The sequence below is a fragment of the Paramormyrops kingsleyae genome, chromosome 8 (assembly GCF_048594095.1).
Source record: "Paramormyrops kingsleyae isolate MSU_618 chromosome 8, PKINGS_0.4, whole genome shotgun sequence".
Classification (NCBI taxonomy): Eukaryota; Metazoa; Chordata; class Actinopteri; order Osteoglossiformes; family Mormyridae; genus Paramormyrops; species Paramormyrops kingsleyae.
The window spans coordinates 19953693-19972945 of record NC_132804.1 but is presented as its reverse complement, the minus strand read 5'-3'; the positions used below and the strand labels follow the sequence as shown (position 1 = coordinate 19972945).

The 19253-nt window shown below is 44.5% G+C and overlaps 1 long non-coding RNA gene across 1 annotated transcript; it reads right to left on the bottom strand.

The window, feature by feature from the left end:
- Positions 1–259: 259 nt before the first annotated feature.
- On the bottom strand, positions 260–5954 carry LOC111856411 (uncharacterized). Its single transcript, XR_002841133.2, has 4 exons — positions 5872–5954; positions 2980–3090; positions 2533–2607; positions 260–812 (listed from the first exon to the last, which is right to left on the bottom strand). It is a non-coding gene; the product is annotated as an uncharacterized lncRNA (long non-coding RNA).
- Between the last annotated feature and the right edge of the window lie 13299 nt (positions 5955–19253).

Below are 19253 nucleotides of genomic sequence, written 5' to 3'. Positions count from 1 at the left end.
CTCACACAACTACAAGGCCAATTTAGACTCGTCAATCAATCCGCCCTGCGTGCGTTTGGACCGTGGGAAGAAATCGGAGCCCCCGGCAGAAACCCACATGAACACAGGGAGAGCATGTGAACTCCACAGAGGAAGGACCTACACCCATCCCGGGGACCGAACCCAGGACCTTCTGGCTGTGAGGCAACCATACTTATTATATTTGTATATTTTATTTGCATCTATTTTGATGCTGCAATTCATTAGTTCTGTACCTGTACTCAGCTAAGTGAAAATGAAGTTGAATTTTAATCTAATATAATTCTAGTCTTCCAAACATATATAACGTAATAACAAATACATGTGTATATACCACTCAGCCTCCATTAAAGATGTGTATCTTCTCCCACAATAAGAAGAAATTGGGCAAATTTTATTTTGTCATGGTGGCAGCAATACATTGCTGCATAGATCAAGCCCGGCAGTGCCTATATCTCATAACTTGTTTTAACTGTATTTCAGGATTTGTTCATAAAATGACATATAGGTATATTTGCCGTATGTATCTCTATGTCCACAAGGCAATGGATATTATGCTAGTGAGCTGGCAGGTTTAAGCAATTTCTTTGCAAGAGAAATGTTAGGTGCATACATTTAGGTGAACATTCACTGGCTATGGACACTAGCGTGACTCCATCTTCCAAACGCTTAACCCAGAGTGCATCATGGTGGAACCTGGAACTGCATAGGGCTCATGGCAAGAGTCCGTCAAAGGGCACAAGAACCGCAGTGGTTCTTTAAATGTGGATTTCAGCATTTTCCTAAATTACATCCTGCAGAAAAAAATAAACAATTGGGTTACTGGTGTACCTATGCTGCTGACACCATTTAGTGTGGGGGGCTGCAAAATAGACCAATTATTTTACGCTATAAGGACAAAAGCGTTTGGGCTGGAATGCCTCTCTAGTATTTCACTAAGCAATTCCCCACCCAGAAAAAAGGCAGATACACAGTCACACCTGAAAGTGAAGTTGTCAGATTCTTTCCCTGAAGCAATCCCACTGGAAACAAAATCACAAAAAAAATGTAAGGTGAAAAATTGGTTTCATATTCCAAGAATGAATAACCCTACAGGGCATACAGTGTGCGCTGAGATAAAGTTCAGGGGAAAAAGCACCCCCCCCCCCCCACACACACACACATTCTAATGAACTTCGAAACTAATTTCCTGCCTGAAGTTTCCAAATGAAAAAGTAACAAATAAGTTAGTGGGTAACATTTACTCTGACAACTCTGCCACATAACCCAAATTGTTTCCTGCAAAAGGCTGGGAAGCTCCCAAAAGGAACGACCATGCGTGACGTTCTGCAATCCCTATTCCGTGACGGATTTTAAAAGCCACATTACGGGATTGACAGGAGAGCGTGTCGGAGTTCTTGGGAGCTGAATGTCAGATGCAAACTAAAGACAAAGATCATACACTGTCTGGGTTGATAGTCTGTGAATATTAAGCCACTGAACATTACTGCAATGGAGCCTTTCGGTTTATAAGACCCTGAATTGGAATTGATGCTACTAGTGGTTAATTTTTAATTATCATGAGACTTTGATACTTCAGTAACACTTTACTTAAGGCCATGTTTTTAGTCATTTATAAACACATTCATAATGCATTATGATGCATTCATAAAGCTTTTTAAACAGCTACCAATATTTATAAAAAGGCATAAGACATTATAGCCATGTGTATTATGCATTATGGCTGCCTTATGAAGCTCTCATCTATAATGCACTATAGATAACTTTATAATGCAGTACAAAGCATCCTTATTGCTTATACCAACCATTATAATGCATTATAAAGGTATCTCTGGTGCATTATAGATGAGAACATCATAAAGCATTAATAATGCATAATAAACATGGCTTTAATGTGTTATGCCTTTTGATAAGTATTCATCGCCATATTTATAATGCTTTTTGAATGCATTATTTGTTATGAATGTGTTTATAAATTACTACTTACCAATACTTCCTTTAACTGTTGTTATGCAATTGTTGGTATATAATTAAATACTACTTTGGAACTTGGTGTAGTAAAAATGGTGCAATTTGCATTCATATTCATAGTTTTCTATTAAATGTGCTTGTCCCACCATATACTGAGTACCTGAGTACTTGCTGTTTCCTTGCATTAGTAATAATCATGCACTAACAGATGCTCTTGTCAGGATAGCAAATGGAACCACATGACATGGGTGGGGGACGGGAGTTAATGGAAACAGCAGTGCAAACAGAATCAGAAGCAGTTTTAAGCATGAATTGGGCTGGGTGGACAAGGGCTAGACCAAATCAGGGACTGAGCTGGATTTCCTGGGGTGAGAAGCCAAAAGCCACCATTGCCAGGTATCCCTGTCACACCTTCCCATGTGCATCACGTGTGGAATTCAAGTTCCCAGGAAGACACTAGCCGTTTATCAACACTAATGGAGTTACTGATCTTAATGGCATAGCAGTTAGGCTGAATCAAGGTCAAGACAGTAATATACATACTGTACCGCCTGCAATGTCGGTGTCCTTTCAGCACAAACTTCTGTTCATTACCTTCCCAATGAACCACCTGAACTGCTACAAAAACAAAGTCATTTTTCAGTTTGATTTCAGTTTGAAGAAATCTTTCCCCGGAATCTGTATAGATCAATATACTGTACAGTGACCTTAATGCTATCAAACACCACTGTAATGCACTATTGTAATTTAACTGAGAGCCAATGCACACATGCTGTACAGATATCCTTACAGCAAAACTATTTTGCAGCATAACAGTTGCTGCAGATTGCTAGATTATTATGTTATGCGATTGTTCAAGTAATTTTGATGCAGCCCATACCCTGTACTTCACCTTTAAAGGGGAAAAACATCTCTACTTCATTCTGTTGTGTTTCCTCATGAACACATTCTCAGACTTTATTTTTAAAGCCTGTGTTTCCTGCTACGCACCAATGGGAGCCTGCAGTCTTCTGTCCCTTCAGCATAGTACAAGCTGAGGATTCCCAGCTCTCTCCATCGCTCCAGACTGTAATGATGTCAACTCAAGGCTGGAACACAGACCTCGGGAGAGAAATGGGGGACCGGTGCCGTTTTAAAGAAGCGCTGTGTGAGATGGAGAGCCCTCCCTGAAATAGAGAGCCCGTAAAGGCATGCTGTCACTTATTTAAGAGACGCACGTCCCGTCCCACTGGCTGCACTGTGATTTGCAGTGAATAGCCTTGCTGATTACTTCCATGAAAAGATCTGTTGATGCTGTATCTTCGATCGTCCGCTCTATTATCACATCGGTCAAATTGGTTTTTATTAATATGCAACCAAGTTGTCGCAAAATGATTTCTGGGAGAATTCCCAGAGAGAGGACAGAAAAATCCAATTTGCCAATATGGGGAGAATAGGGATGAAGCAAAATCCCTTTGTGCCCTGCAAATGTCTTAATTATAATCAAATTAAATGTTAACCTATATAGCTCTGCTGTCAGTAAGGGTTTTATGCCTGAAGTAAAAAAAAATAATTTAGTGTGAAATTTGCCGGCATGGAAAATGAACACTGGTCCAATGGCTATAAGAACCTCATTGTTTAATTTGACACGGTTGTTATTAAGCTCTGTTTTAAACGTGCAGTGCGAAACGCCGTCAACTGCTCATTATTTTATTTTTCCGTTGGCCCAGCCAGAGCTGCTAGCCCTGGGCCGGGGTTGGGAGAGCCCCGGTGGGTGAAGTCACACTGAACGCTGGCTGAAGCCAAACGTCCGGCGGTAGGAGCTGTCCGCGTGATGGAGCATTTGCACGGAGAGGCCCTGATAGCGTGCCAGTAGGGTTAGGGACTGGATGTACCTCATCTGTCAAACCTTGCCCTAACCAGCAAACACCAGGGCCTGAAGCCTGCTTTCGAAAGGCAAACTGATTTTTAAGAGAGATAGATGAGCGGCAGGCTTATCGGGTTATAGATGTCCTGTATAACAGTACGGGTAATTACACATTACCCCCGGCCCTTCACTCCGCTATAAAATACTTATGGCTGAACAGAAAAAAAAAACAGATATAGTTCATTTTTAAGTGAGTTCTGTAGCTTTTGTTTTCTCTCTAGCGATTCTGCACTGTACAAATTGGTGAATTTCAGGCTAATCACTTTTGAGAAAAGGTCAGTCACCTCACCCTGGCTGACTTTATCACTTGTTTCGATGTAATATCATATATCTGGGCTTGTCCACACCTCAAAGAACAGACTGTAACTGACCAGAAGAGAAGTTACAACATTTCACAGAAAAAAAAAGCCATGAACTCTTAAAAATAAACATACTCTCTATGAAGTACCTACATGTATATAAATGTGTGTGTGTGTGTGTGTGTGTGTGTGTGTGTGTGTGTGTGTATATATATATATATATATACACACATACACAGTGGTACCTCAGTTCTCGAACTCATTGAAACTCGAATTTCTTAAAAGTCGAACCAGCCAGTCCGAAAAAAAATTACCTAGAGCTTGATTTGAATCTCAGAAGTCAAACCGTGAATGCCGACCTAAGATAACTTGTACGGGCGGGGAAATGAGTTACACGGCACGTCTCTCAGCGGAAACAAAGGGTTAAAGCTTCAGTCTCAGCCTGGCATTCGAATACATATATTTATACAGTAAAAATACATATAGACAATGATAGACAGTAACAGTAATTATTGATATATAATAAAATAAATTAAAAAATTATTATTCAGTATTTTAATTTTAATAATAAACCATTAATACGTTTAATTATAATATTATTGTTGTGCCGAGTGGGACGGAACGGACACAAAGGTGTAGACGTGAGGGTATCGGGGAATACGGGGTTTAATTACAGGTAAGGCAGGCAAAACGCAGACGGACAATACAATGACCGGACTGGGGAAACAAACTGAAACGCGGACGATATACAGAGAACTAGTGACAACAACCAGAAACAGCTGATCACACAGGGATTCCACACGGGGTTAATGAGGGGGCGTGGCACACGGAAGGAGCGGACGATCGGGGCAGGACACATTGTTTGGATACATTTATTTTCTTACTTTACAAATTACTGTTTTGATAAATGTGCTTAGATGTGTTTAGTACAGTATATGCTCTTCTTGTTTAATCCGGTTCATTTTGTGTTTAAATGCTAAAAAAAACACATTTAGGTATAATTTTTTGGGGCCAGGAACCAATTAATTGGTTTTCCATTATTTCTTATGGGGAAAATTCGATCACAACTCAAACTTTTTAGGATTTGATCTGCAGTTCTGAACGGATTAAATTCGAGTTCTGAGGTACCATTGTGTGTGTGTGTGTGTGTGTGTGTGTGTATATATATATATTTAAACATATATACATAATACATACACACATACATGTGCACAAAAGTCTCATATTTTGTTATGGATAAGGTTAGGGCTGGGTAGGGGTTCAGATCGTCATGTTGGGTTAGAGTTTTCCCCATAGAAATGAATAGAGTCCCCACAAAGATATAATTACGAACCTGTGTGTGTGTGTGTGTGTGTGTGTGCGCGCTCGAGCGGGTTTACCTATCCTTATGGGGACATAATGTCCCCATAACGTGATAAATATCCGTCCCCATAAGGGAAAACTCTATTTAATAAAAATCGGTGACTGCTATGAAAAAACTAAAAATGCAAAAACTATTGTATTTTGTTAGGTTACTTATGGTTATGGTTAGGGCAGGGTGGGGGTTAAGGTTGTCATAGTTAGCGTTAGCATTTTTCCCATTGAAATGAATGAGCGGTCCCCATAAGGATATGTTTACCCTACATGTGCGTGTGTGTGTGTGTGTGTGTGTGTGTGACATATGCATAGTTGCCTTACCTATTAGTGGATTCCACTTTTCCCATTTCCAATTCCTTCAGGGTGAGAATGTCATCTCATCCTTTCTTCAATTCTGAATATCCTGGACCAGGAGGAAAAATTTTCTATTGCCCTGTAGCATGCATAATTTATTTGCTGATTCCTCTACATGACACAAGTTTTATTGCATGACATTGTATCCAGCAAGGTTACCACACTCGGGTACAACAGCTGTCCCCCTGCTGTCCCCCTGGGATTGGACACCACATTTTTTGAGTAACAAGTCCTTTTTTTCCATACTTATTTCACTGGCCAACGCTGCCCAAGGTCTCAAAACAAAGATTAGAACCGAGACAGCTAGCCTGGGGGCCACACAGACTGAGTGGGGAACCCAGTTTGTTTCAAGTTCCTCGTCAGCTGCTGGGAAAGGTAATACATTATGCTGACAGATATTTTGGGAAAGTTGTCGTAAAAACCCAAATAAAATGTTGATCCATGTAAAAACACTTCACATGAAGTTCTGATTCACTCTCATCTTGTATCCATAAACTCCAGCCCAAGGACATTTGTGTTCTCTGTTTAGCTGTGTGTCTAAGGACCAGGCTTGTGGCTGTTATTTACCCTCAGCCAAATATGGGATCAATTGCCTCTTGAATAAACATTAAACAGTAATACAAGAAGTAAAAACTAAACTTGACGAATGAGAGGTCTCGTATGCTCATTTGGTTGCTTGTCCTTCTGTTTGGTGTGTACTTTTTACTATTGTGCACAAACGAAATCCCAAAATGAGTGACTGTTCCCTGTTTTAATAAATTAAAAAGTACCACAGTTTACTGTGAGGTATGTTGTTCAGTTATAAGCTGACATGATATTAAGCCTACAGATAATGTACTTATGTCATCTGAAATTGACCAGACTGCTGTAGGGTGAACAGTTGGTTTGTGTGAAAGATCTTGCTGTACCTATCAAATCCTCAAAAGCTTGGAAATTGAGATCTTCTGTCAGATGCCACAGTAAGTGTCTGCTCCTAAAAGGTGCAGACTCTGTGGCGTGTTACTAAGATGATAGTAAACATCATCAGCACCCAACTGCCAGCAGTTAAGGGGCACTTTCTGTCTAGATGTAGGAAGAAGGCGTCCAGGATCGTTAGAGATTTGCCCACCTTGCACAGCACCTCTTCTGGTGTCATAGGTTAATTTCCTCACGTACCACAAGACTGAAAAATAGTTTCTTCCCCTGTGCTGTTAAACTGCTGAACACTGTCTGACCATCTCTCCAAGGGCAGGTGCACACATGCACACAGTCATACACACATAACATTGTGCGATATTTGCTTTCTTTTGACTACATTTACGTTCATTCTCATTACCGCTTAATATGCTGTTTATTATCGCACCTTATTCGTCATTGTCTGGGACTATTGCACGTTATTTGTTGTTTGCCTGTCTTGGACTTGTTAAATCAAGGAATACCATCGTAATTTGATTGTTTTTTGTTCTCCGTAATTCAAGGATAATATAGACATCTTACCTTAAATTAGCAAATCTGTGCATTAATGGATTTTGAAGGACTGGCTTATCCTCAAGGGTTCCCTGAGTTTCCCTGGAAAGGTACCAAAATACAACAGCCCTAATTTTGTTGGATTATTGAGAATGAAATGCTGAATGGCATTTTAATCTTCAGTGTACATTTAGATTATAGAGCTGCATAAAAATTGTGAAAAAGAACTGTCCTTCAATACTTCTGCCCTGTTCTCTTTTTCCCCTTTTTCACATTTGAAATCTGAGATTGCACCAATTTTGTTTCAATCTTTCTTCATTCTCGACCTGCTATTTGATCCACTCCTCCTCTCCTCACTGCTAATGACTTTTTTGAGGGGGAGAATCTAGCAGCCAATTCCTCTTCACTTGCAGTCTATAAGTATCATTACTCTGACCAGCTCAGATGATTGTGTTGATCACACACAGATCTGATAAAAAACACTCAGTGTAAAATATCAACTGGCCTTTTAACTGTATACCTACGCAGCTGTGTCACTGGCTGCAGCTGGATTGCCTGACAGGTGTTTGCATATCACTGAAAGCCTAGTGAGATGCACAGGGAGTGGTATCCAAGAGACAAAACCCTAAAAGGTAGGACATACTGTAGGGGTTTCTCCAGATGCCATTGATGTAACTACATGCATGAATAGGCAGGTCATTCTTACAAAGGTTCAGTGGATGTATGGGGCAGTGATGTTAAACCTGTGCTGAAAAAAACATTACAGTTTTTTGTTATAACATCACCCATTATTATTATTATTATTATTATTATTAATGTTGATGTTGTCATCATTATCATCATTATTATTATCATCATTCAATTTGTTACATTCTGTCTAGTTATTACATAATGAGATGTTATATCTCCTCCCTGTTATATGTTATAGCACATGCGATATTCAATTTACAGTCTGCTTTTTCTCTCCTGTATATGCATGTTTGGTCTTTTTCAGTTACTTTGGGGTAACGGAAAGGTAGTTCTGCAATGTAAGCATTCAAAAAATGGTACTCTTTGATGTGGGACACCTACAGAGCTCACACTCTGTAGTTGACCTTTGTAAATATTTTTGGTGGGTAAATTGGTTTTCGATTTTGGTCGAGCTGTGAGAATTTTTGTATTTTGTTACGGTTATGCGATGCTGGAATACTTAGATTGATACACACGTACAGCCAATTAATCAATCAGAGTTGATGCAGATTGATATCCCTGTGGGAAGTTGGGATTATTCATTTTAAATTTCCCATGCTGGCCAAATGAAAAGATTAGGTCACCTTATGGCATGAGCATGTGCTGCTAACTTCAACTCTGCATCTGTTTCCTTTGAAATTCAGTGTAGATTTGATTTCAAGGTATTTAGGGCGTCCCCCTGCCTTGTGCAATATGTTGCTTAACGTGAGTTCCAGCCTCACAGTGACACTGCGTGGTATTATTAGTTATTAAGATGGACGATTTCCCCGTAATTAAAATTAGGTAAGCAATGATCAGATATTTTTTCTATGTGCTACTGTGTCCTGTGAAATGCCGAGCTCACACAAGCTAAAGGATTATTGTCTGTTCCCACTCAAACTACTCTTCTCTCTTCAAGGGAGGTTGTCATGGAAACTGCAACATGTCAGAATATGAGAGTCTTTAATGACTGAACAATTATTCAGACTCTGCGAGCACTTTAGGGTCAGGTGGATGCACCACTACTTAGTATAAAAGGGGCAGTTTTTTCTACCAGATGTAATGTTAGAATGTTTACAAATCCAGTCATGAACAATTACTGTGAATCACTGTCTCGGTCAAATAATTACTTTCACCCTTCGTGATATAACATTAACTTTTAAAAAATCACACTGACTGAATTTATAATTAATCGGGGAAAAAAATCAGTTCAGCTTTGCAGAAAGGTAGTGAAAGTCATCCATCTATTTCATTATAATGCAGGGAATGTTAATTTCTCACTGAATAAGCTATGGAATGCATTTTGTCCATTGTGAGCCAAACAATCCTGCTGAGTCCAAAAAAGTATTGTATAATATGTGTAAACATATTGCTTGTCATAAGTAGTTAAGAATGGAATATTTGTACAGGAAATGCAAGACTTTTTTTCAGGATCAGTATTTGTCCATTTTCTATGAGCACCTATTTGGTACTCGGCTTTGATGCGTCTGGAAGTGAGGGGACACCTTGGATGAGATGCCTTCACAAGGCACACAATGACACACTACAGGCAATTTAGAGACACCGAATTACCTCACCGTATGCTTTTTAAAACTATGTGTGGAAAGCTAAGAACTCAGGGGAGATCCACTTAATCACAGGGAGCTGGACACGGCATTTAAGCCAGAAACTCCAGAGGTTTGAGGCTACAGTAATAACCACTGAGGCTCTGCACCTCTATTACCCCACTGTCCTTAATTGTTAGTATAAACAGAGCAGTGTAGACCTTAACCTTCCAGCTGACCTTCAGCTACTTTCCCCTTCTATGTCAATTCACCAATAAATGCATAATTGGATTGTGAGTCAGTTTTCTGTGTGTATATATACACACAGATGCTATTGGTGGGGAGGATTATTGCCTTCCCGCCTCCACTGCTAGTCTCTGATTTGATAGAGGTAATCATTTATCCCTGATAGATTCTGACATGCTGTCACATTGCAGCCTTTGGAAAATGAGTCTGTCGCTGACGTTTTTGTAAATGGGGCAATGGGATGATTTTCTACTCCAGTGGTTTTCAATTTAGATTAAGAAAAATTTGTGTTGTTTCCAGCGCCTACCAAGTAAATCTTGGCACAACTGTGTAAAGAGTGTCAGACTTGCCCTTTGCATGAGTGACCTCGGTACGCTGATGTTTAATTTTTATGCAAATTGCTTACTACTTTACATATACTTGTGTTTAGATTTTGTTTAAATTCACTACTGAAATTAATTTACTTTGCCATAGTACAGGGTGGCATGGCGGTTCTGCAGCAGCCCCTTTACTTTCACGCTACTAGCCTTGTAGGTCCAATCCCTACTGTCTGTGAGTAGCATTTGTGTTCTGCGAGAAATGGATGGATGACTCAACATGTCCCGTAGCAATATATACGTGATCCAGCATAATTATGTAGAACCTTGTATCATGTATCATGCCATAGATTTTGACTAATCTTGTTAATGAATACGTCATTTATCTGAAGTTGTATTTATCATCATCATCATTATTTTTTAACAAATATAACAACAACAAGAAAAATTATAATAATAATCATGCTGGTGAGGATGATGATGATGATGAATAGTTAGAGGTAAGATAGGTAAAAATCCATGTTTTAATTACTGCACAATGACCGTGTAATGTTACATTTGAACTGAAAAGGCTTAGCTATTAATGATCTAAAGGGGTCAAAGTAGCACGATATTAATCATGACTAGTGTGTGGCTGCAATACACGGATAATTACTATATGGTGCGCCAAGTGTGAATAATGTGTGAATAATGAGGCATAAATTCTACCTAATCAGTAGCTAATTTAACTTTGTCGCATTCCTGTTATGATTTAAATAACTTAAAATAAAAGAAACACAGAAAAGATATTGTAATAATTTATATATTGAGGCCTGTTTTATGAAGTAGAACTAACTTTATGATGTCACACTGGACATCTAAGATCTGATTCGGTGAGCGAGGCAGAGCGTACAGCGGGCGGTCAGTAACCCGTCAGGTCAGCACAGAGAATCTGTGCAGCAGCTGGCTTCCTACCAGCAAGAATGATGGGAAATTTGTTATTTGCAGGGATCCAACTGAGAGTCACAGCTGATATTTGTGCAGAACTGAGATCTAAGCTGACAAAAAAAGCCATCTGTACTAAATATTTTAAAATTGGAATTTAAATAGGAATTTCCTCTATGTCTATGTGTGCTATGTTTACTGTTTGAATGCCTTTGTTAATTTCATCAAATACTATATATTAGAAAGTATAATTTCTTAGCTGGCATAATAATTATTAATAATATAAGTGAATAAAGCTATGGTTATTTCTTTTTGGCTCTTTAAAATGTTAACACTATATTACATGTATTAATTCAGATTGATAAAGGTAAGACAATGGCTTTCCACGCATTATGATTGCAGATCACTCCGTAGAGTGATTTGAGTTTTTAATATGAATTCTGGTCAACATGCTTGGAGACAGTAAGGCACTGACACCTCTAATGAGAATTTCATTAACTTCATTCATCAAAATGAGGGAGGAAGCAGCATCTAATGACAGCAATTTGTTGTGTGTGGTTGGTGTAAGAAATTATGTTGTTTTGAGGATTGTGATGCCCTGTTAGACTAGTTGTCAAAGACCAATGGCTGCTAACTTGGCGTGTAACTCGTGTATTTAACTGAATGATGCTTTAACCCAGGGTTAATGTGTTTTGTTATTTTTGTTCAGTTAATTCATCTGAATGACAGAAAAATCCAGAAATTTAGTGCAACTAAACTGAATTCCTCAATGAAAGGCCTAAAATAAAGATGTACTTATTTTTTTATTGCTTATTTAGTTTAATTAGTTAATTAGGCTGCACATGATGTATGTATTCCATTTATCATAACCTGATATAGATTATCAGTTAAAAACAAGAACAGCAATTTTCCAAAAAAACAAGACCAAAGCTTCACATTAATTATGCATTCATGTATGTATGCTCTGTTACATAAAGACATCACATTGTTACAAAAGCAGACTTTGCTCAGCAATGTTTATTACCTTCCTTAACCTTATAAAAGTCCAGGCCTAGAAGGCCCTGATCTTCACCAGGTGACCAGTCACCCTACCAGTAATTTTAATCTGTCATCAAATGAGCCATTGCAGCCAGTGGAGTCTGTTATGAGCTCAGCGTTTCCACAGAATTCCCAAAGTGCCACTGAATCAGTGATGGGGGAAGAGGTTGAGACTATATTGGCTGCAACACCTGTCAACCTGTGATGTCTCCTGATTTCTTTCTCCCGTCTTTATTTTATTCTTTTCTCCCCTGTCCCTCTTAACCTTGATTCACTGGCACCCAGGTCACATTCCAGTGATGCATGAAGAAGCCCTTTAATAAAGCAGGACCAAAGTGTCTGGCCTTGGACTGTAAGGCAGCTTGCAGTGAAGACTCTGTAAATGCGTTTCACTGTACGTTTCATTAATCTTTACTGCACCGACATCTTATCAGTACTTGTACATCTAATTATGCAAGTTTTGCCACAGTTCCTGCTTATTCAGGTACAGGGTTGTGGTGAACCTGGAACCTGTCCCAGAAAGGCTTATTTGTCCTGTGGGAAACTGATGGGCATAATTAGTGTCCATCTCTGTTGCAACTGATTAGTTGAAAAGACATTGGGTGTTCAATGTAAGGTGCAAATTTAAGAATTTTCTTTTCTGAGAGTGCCTAAGATACTAAATTTCCACTACCAGACAAACATTGCCTTCTCTACTCATTCATTTTTATATTATTATTAATTAGTTTGTACATTAAGGTGACCATTTAATTAAGCATTCATTTAGTTTTTTTTCCCCATAGTATTTATAGCACTCGGATATGGTCACTGTGGAGCTTATCTGAGGAAGTGTATGGCAAAATGACATGCTATGGGCAAATCAGAGATTCCAGTTTACCTTCCAAGAGGACCTACAAACTCCACACACGGACCTGGAGTGAGAACTGAACACACCACCCTGGAAGTGTGAGACACAGCATGAGACACACTAAGACAGCTCACTGGACTAATTTACTTGTGTGTGGACTTTTATTTACTTGTCTATGTACTGTTTATCAAATTTCACTTCCTTTCTGTGTGAAAGCAGGGTTTGAAGTCAGATTTTGCTGAAACGTTATATATATATATATATATATATATATATATATATATTGTTTTACTTTATTTTTTCCCCTTAGGGCGTCCCTGAATGGATTTTCGGGAGCAGGCCTAGCTGTGCGCGTCAGTATTGGGTACTGGCCTTCAAAACTGCGTTTTCATAGGGAACGAGATCGCAGAGATCAGAGATCGCAGTTATTGGCTTCGATAGTGTCGATGCGCCGTCATTTGCACGTATTACAGCATACAATTTTACACAAAATGATAGGTGCGACTGTGCAAATTACTTAACAGAAATCGAGCCACTCTAAATTATAGCTCATCGTGTCAAATTCAGTAATGATTATTCCACGTTTAAGTAATGACTAAAGCTCTGCAGTAGTGTGAATTGGCTAGAATTATGTCGCAAACGATCTTCTGTCAGCATTTCTATGGACACCGTGCTCCTGGCCGCATATCGCACAGCCGATGTCGCTTCGGGGGTGGGGGGTTGGGGGGTATGCAGGCACTGTACTTACCGATGCAGCTCTCCTCGGCTGCCGGGGCAGCCAACACGCACCTCGGGTTGCCCTCCCTCCTTTAACACCTCCCCCCCGGCTCTATATGCCTTAGTGAGAAGCACCGCGTTGTTCTGTATACGAGATATGAATTTTGATAAATTCTCTGTTAAGTTCGTACAGTTATCGTTAAATATTCATCCATCCATCCATTTTATTTATTTGTTTGTTATTCTTGTTTACCTGTTTAAAAGCCACTCGATTTACTATCGTCGCATACACATTATTTTAAAAAGCACATGCTCTTTCCTCTGTGGTATTTTCTGTACCGATATTCTGACAATACGTCGAATGCTAAATAACTCCCGTTATTTTACTTTATACATATTTTAATATATACTTTTAATTATTACTGTCAGCGTCTATTTTAAATCATACTGCTATTCATGCGTTAAGTTTAAAAAGAGGTGTCAAAATGTAAATGAGGTGCAGTAGCCGAACGCACCGGAGCATGATAAAGCAGTTGGTATTGTACGTGCTTTTTAATATTTGCATTATGCATTTTAAATACGTTAGTTATGCGTTTATTACACCAACGGACATACTGTACATAATAACTTGAGATTATGTGCTGTGAACGTTATTCAGATATGAGAACCAGCAATTCGATGAACAAGTTACTGGGTTTACATCTCCAATAGGTGAATTACACCAGATTACAATATTATTCAGCAAATAACGCAATTGTGACCTCTGTAATGACACGTACAGAAACTGCACATAGCTTAAAAGTGATCAAGCAAGGGAAACGAACCCATTAACTTTTATTTCCCGTTCCCCAGCAAAAGAACTGTGCAAACTTCTGAGTAATAAAGAGCTCTTGCAGTAGAAGCCAGACTCTGATTAGCACATTTCAGCTGCACTTTAAATAGCGTGTGATTACAGTTTTGTCTCTAAAACTGCTATGTGTTTGGCGTTGCAATCTCGCCTCCAGGAGAGAGGTAGCAAAGCAAAGTGCCCTCTTGTTGTGACCAGTAATTTGTTTGCAGGGGAATTACAGTCAAAAACTACAAGATGGTTACTGTTATTGTTTGGGAATTTTATTACCTGCACTGTGTGTGGTGAAAGCTTAGTAGCACTTGCTCACCATTGTGTCAATATTGTCTCTTCATTAAAGAAATGGTGTTTTGAATGTGATTATTAGATTGTGAATTTGTTTGTTTTTTTCTGAATTAATCATGAAAAACTAATTTGATCAAGGATCAGACTATCTTAATTAAATACATTGGGGGACAACATCCTTATTGCAACACCTAAGCAATGGGCAGCACTGTTGTTTAAGATATTATGAGTTTACATCCCCTTTTTGCATTGAATGGAGAAAGGAGACAGCAGTGGATCAGAGAAATGGGAGCTGACAGTTCATTCCAAGCCAGGTGGGTTTGTTTATTCCCGGTTCCTCCCTTTAGTTGTTCCCCAGAGACTAAAATGCTAGTGGGATCGCAGACAAAAGGGCAGCTTCACATTCTGCATTAGAGCAGCAGGCCTTGCTGAATTACTTCTGAATTACTGAATTGCCTTGGTAACAGAAGTAATGTGTCCATATGGGGGGCTTCTTCTGGATAGTATGAATTGTTCTTGTAATAAGTATTAAATTGAATTCATGTGGATAATTGTCACATTCCGCTCCGTACGATCCCGATGTGTGCCACGCCCCCCTCATTACCTCGTGTTCAGCCCTGATGGTTCTCACCTGTTGCCTGTTCCGTTTACCTAGTCCTGTGTATATCAGTCCGCGTCTCCCCTTGTCTGCCAGATCCGGCATTGTATTGTCATGTGCTGTGCTTCGTCCGTCCGTCTGCCGTCAATAAACCCCGTTTGCCCGTCAGTCCGGCTGCTTTCGTCTGCTTCCCTGCTCGCCTCCCTGGCGAGCGTGACAGAATGCCGGATCTCTGTAGCAACACGACGCGGGAGACCGAGCACCACCGGCTCGGTCTCCTGCAAGACTTCGTGTTCTGGCGCTCCCAACCAACAGTACTGGAGGATCCTGTAGCCCTGGAGCTGGCCACCCGGGGCGCGGACCTCCTCGCAGAAGAGCGCCCGCCAGGACAGCAGTACCCGCTCGAGCGGGCACGCAAGCTCCTACGCCGTCTCAGCAAGCGCCTCGCACGGCTGAGAGGCGAACGCGTCGCCCGGAGCCAGGACGAAGCGTTCGCGGTGGCTCCGCTTTCGCCTGCCAGCGGCAAGAAGCGGCGGACCAGAGTGCAGCAGGAGGAGGCTCCGTCGCTCTTCATGGGGGCTTGCACTCTGCTCCCCGTCTGGGAGTTAGCCAGGGAGCATGATGGCTCACCGCTGCCCTGGGATGACTTCACCGCTACCCGCCTGCTCGGCGTCCCGGGTGAGCTGCCGCCACCGCGGGAGGCGTATCCGTACCGGCCGGAACGCCTGCACGGCAAAGGGATCAGCCCGGTGAGAGACGCCATTCCCCGGGTCTCTAGAGCCGGTCTGCCCGCGGCTGCGCTGCCGGCTGCAGCTGCCGCCGCTCTGCCCGCGGCACCGCCTGTCCTGCCTGTCCTGCCGGACCCGCCTGTCCCATCTGACCCGCCTGTCCTGCCTGCGTTGCCTGCAGTCCCGGTGGCTGGTCGCGTGGAGGCTGCGCCCGCCGAGGCGCCCCCTGCTGGCCGCGTGCTGGTGGCGCCCGCCGAGGCGCCCCCTGCTGGCCGCGTGCTGGCGGCGCCCGCCGAGGCGCCCCCTGCTGGCCGCGTGCTGGCGGCGCCCGCCGAGGCGCCCCCTGCTGGCCGCGGGGTGGCGACGCCCGCCAAGACGCCCCCTGCTGACCACGGGACGGCGGCGCCCGTCCTGCCGGCACTGGAACTGCCTGTCTCGCCTGTCCTGCCGGCGCCTAAACTGCCTGAGGTGGCCACGGTTGCGCCCCCTGCTGGCCACGTGATGGCGGCGCCCGCCGAGGCGCCCCCTGCTGGCCGCGTGCTGGTGGCGCCCGCCGAGGCGCCTGCAGTGGCCCCTGCTCTGCCTGCAGCGCCCCCTGCTGGTCGCGTGCTGGCGGCGCCCGCTGAGGCGCCCCCTGCTGACCGTATGCCCGAGACGCCTGCAGTGGTCCCTGCTCTGCCTGCAGCACCCCCTGCTGGCCGCGTGATGGCGGCGCCCGCCGAGGCGCCCCCTGCTGGCCGCACGATGGAGGCACCCGTCCTGCCGGCACCGGAACTGCCCGTCTCGCCTGTCCTGTCCGGGCAGCCCTGCTCGCCGGTTCTGCCCGTCTCGCCTGTCCTGTCCGGCCAGCCCTGCTCGCCGGTTCTGCCCGTCTCGCCTGTCCAGCCGGCCCAGCCCTGCTCGCCTGTCCAGCCGGCCCAGCCCGTCTCGCCTGTCCAGCCGGCCCAGCCCGTCTCGCCTGTCCAGCCGGCCCAGCCCTGCTCGCCTGTCCAGCCGGCCCAGCCCTGCTCGCCTGTCCAGCCGGCCCAGCCCTGCTCGCCTGTCCAGCCGGCCCAGCCCTGCTCGCCTGTCCAGCCGGCCCAGCCCTGCTCGCCTGTCCAGCCGGCCCCGCCTGAGGCCGCCGCTCTGCCCGCGGCCCCGCCTGAGGCCGCCGCTCTGCCCGCGGCCCCGCCTGAGGCCGCCGCTCTGCCCGCGGCCCCGCCTGAGGCCGCCGCTCTGCCCGCGGCCCCGCCTGAGGCCGCCGCTCTGCCCGCGGCCCCGCCTGAGGCCGCCGCTCCGGCTGCCCCGCCTGCGGCCACGCCCGCGGCTCTGGCTGTCCTGCCTGCGGCTCTGACTGTCCCGCCTGCGGCCACGCCCGCGGCTCTGACTGCCCTGCCTGTTGCCTCTGTGAAGGCCTTGACTCCCTCACCCTTACCCCGGCAACGCCGACGCCCCTTAGGACCCCGCCTGTCAGTGTCCCGAAGGGGAAGGGGCCATAGGCGTGGGGCCCGGTTCCCGCCCGCCCTGCCCCCTGGCTCGCCCTCGCTCGCCTTGGCTGGGGCTCCGGGGCTCGGGGTCGGCGGTCGCCGTCGGGTCCTCCCCTGGATCCTCGGTGCCGGTCCTCGGTCCCTCCTCCGGCTCCATGTCGGTCGCCTCCGGGCCCCCCTGCTCCGGCTGTGCGTCGGACGGCGCCTTCGCCGGCTCCGGCTGCGCCTCCGCCTGCCGCGGCTTCCCCCTCCTGCCCGCCTTCGCTGGGGTTCCCTCCTGCTCCCTCCGTGTCCCCTCCGTCACTCCCTCGTCCCGTTCCCTTGGCCCCTGGGTGGTCCCCTCCTGCTCCCTTCTTCCTCCCGCCTGCGGCCCCTCCGGCCGCTGCCCGTCGCCCGCTTGGGCTCCCTCGTGCTCCCCTTGTTCCTCCTCCCTTTCCGTTGGTCCCGCCTGTCTCTGCTCCTCGTCCCTGTGTTCCTCCTTTGTTCACTCCTGGCCCTTTTGTTCCGCCTGTCTCCCCTTCGGTGTCTCCCTTCCTTGTCTGCCTGTCTGCCTTCCCAGTTCTGTGTCGTCTCTTGTCTTTCGTCTCGTCCCTGTTCTTGTTCTGCGTCTCCGTTCTGTTCCCTGGTTTTGGTTGACGTTCTGTTTTGTTTTCCAGGTCCTGTTTTCCCGGTTCGTCTCGTCCGTCGCCTCTCCTCTGGCGCGCCCGGTGTGCGCGCCTTTGGGGGGGGGTTTTGTCACATTCCGCTCCGTACGATCCCGATGTGTGCCACGCCCCCCTCATTACCTCGTGTTCAGCCCTGATGGTTCTCACCTGTTGCCTGTTCCGTTTACCTAGTCCTGTGTATATCAGTCCGCGTCTCCCCTTGTCTGCCAGATCCGGCATTGTATTGTCATGTGCTGTGCTTCGTCCGTCCGTCTGCCGTCAATAAACCCCGTTTGCCCGTCAGTCCGGCTGCTTTCGTCTGCTTCCCTGCTCGCCTCCCTGGCGAGCGTGACAATAATGTTTTGTAATTAAAATAGGTGTGATTAAGGAGACCCACCAGGGTTCTTCTGTGTTCCGTGTATCCGTCCCTCCATTTCCAAACCTGGGGCCTATCCTGAGAAGACTTCAATCAAAACTGAAAGGGCTTCAGTATTAATTAGTCATATTTAGCAAAAATGAAAAATTATTTTATTTGTTATTTATGTTTTCAAGCTTAAGCTTGGAGCTGGATGGTGCTGCAGTAGTTAGCTGTTGTGTTAGTCATCTGGGACCAGGGTTTGAGTCCATGTGTGTGCAGTTTGCATGTTCTCCCATGTCAACATGGCTTTTTTTCTGGGTACCCTGGTTCCCCCCCCCAGTCCAAAAACATGCTGTGGCTGCCTGGAGTTACCAAAACACCTTTAGGTGTGAATGGCATGTGAGTGTGCTCTGTGATGGGTTGGCACCCTATTCTAGGTTGTTCCTTGCCTTGTACCTGTAGCCTTCAAGATCGGCTCCAGACCCCCCACAACCCTTTATAGGACAAGCTGTTTCAGAAAATGGACGGGTGGATGGAAGTTTAAATCCTACTCTTTAGGCAAAGGATCTCAGCTTTGAGAAACAAAATGATTAGCTGGTCTTATGCTGATTAGTTCCATTCTCTGAATATATGTAA